Source organism: Zeus faber (genome assembly GCF_960531495.2).
Source record: "Zeus faber genome assembly, chromosome: 17".
Lineage (NCBI taxonomy): Eukaryota > Metazoa > Chordata > Actinopteri > Zeiformes > Zeidae > Zeus > Zeus faber.
The window spans coordinates 16,736,661-16,737,929 of record NC_137204.1 but is presented as its reverse complement, the minus strand read 5'-3'; the positions used below and the strand labels follow the sequence as shown (position 1 = coordinate 16,737,929).

At 40.7% G+C, this 1,269-nt stretch overlaps 1 protein-coding gene across 2 annotated transcripts in view; it reads left to right on the top strand.

The window, feature by feature from the left end:
* The window catches only part of eng (endoglin), a 38,521-nt gene extending 37,739 nt beyond the window's left edge, over window positions 1-782 (top strand). For both annotated transcript variants that reach the window (XM_080018489.1, XM_080018490.1), the window contains exon 14: window positions 1-782. This exon is cut by the window's left edge and continues 2,149 nt beyond it. The gene's annotated coding sequence lies outside the window, so the exon portion shown is untranslated.
* Window positions 783-1,269: the final 487 nt, after the last annotated feature.

Below are 1,269 nucleotides of genomic sequence, written 5' to 3'. Positions count from 1 at the left end.
GTTCATCCACTTGTTAACGCTGCGGAGGAGCGGATCCCTCCCTGCCCCGACGCCTGACAGCGGCTTCCGCGGCGAGAGACGCGCGCCAACAAGCCCGCCGACGGCCTTGCGTGTGGAAATTTCGAAAATGCAAACCCGATTCCCACCCATGTTTCAATTGTTTATTTAACGTTTTGTTGAATTTTTATTTCATTGGGGTTTTTTTTTTTTTTTTTGTTATTTTTTTGTTTTGTTATATTTGCTTTTTGTGTGTTTGTGTGTGTTGGACGTGGTTACTGAGGTTTTGAAATAACTTTTACACTCAACAATCCTCTCACTGCAAGCTGCTTCTAGCTGCTAGAATGCGTCCCGAGGGTTCTTCAGGAGGCCTTCCCTCATTTTGAAAGAAAGCAAAAACAAATATGCATAGCGTTTTCCAAAGGATTGGGGTGTGGTGGTTCTATATGTCGTTGTTCTTGGTTATAGGAAAGCACAGACGTTACAACTGTCCCACAGTAATTATGTGAATTATGTGATAACTTGACTGAGTGTACAGTATTCCTGCAACAAGGACGCGCCATGCCAACCAATGTTCACAACAGGGTGTTCAAAGTGGTTCATCTGGTTTTAGAGTTTATTTTTTAACAAATGCTTTGAATGCCTGTATGAAAACAAAAACGTGCCACTGGGTTTATACAATATTCCAATAATTTCATGTATTTTTTATTTGTTTGTAATAATATGCTTTTGGGGAAATTCAAATTTTTTTTTGTGAAATTATCCTAATAAAGTTTATTAGTCAACTTATTTTACTGTCGTTATTGGAATTTGAAAATAAAACAAAACGTGTATTTGCTGGATTGCTGGAGTGTTTTTGTGTCAAAAATAATGGGGTGTTGCACGAGTCAACACTGAATGTCCCCAGAATGTCAGCCCAAGTAACATAACATCATCTGTGATGCAACGTATTACATCATATATTACATATCGTATCAGCAAACTCATGGATCACACCCTGTGACACCTAAAATCAGTGCAGGAAAAAATTGCAATGGGAAAGGTTGTTAACCCTCCTAGGAGGAGGGGCTGGGGTGGGCGGTCATCATTAATCATTTGCTTATTCTTCTTCTCCCCAGGTGGCATTCTTCACTTTACTGCCCCTCTGTGGTGTTGCAGTCACATTACTTCTAACACCCTAACTTTCCATAGAGCAAAGCAAGACCTTCTACTCAAGCACACGGTTGCTTGGGTAGAAGGCACAAGACTTCCCGGTTTGTCACCTTGAAGACC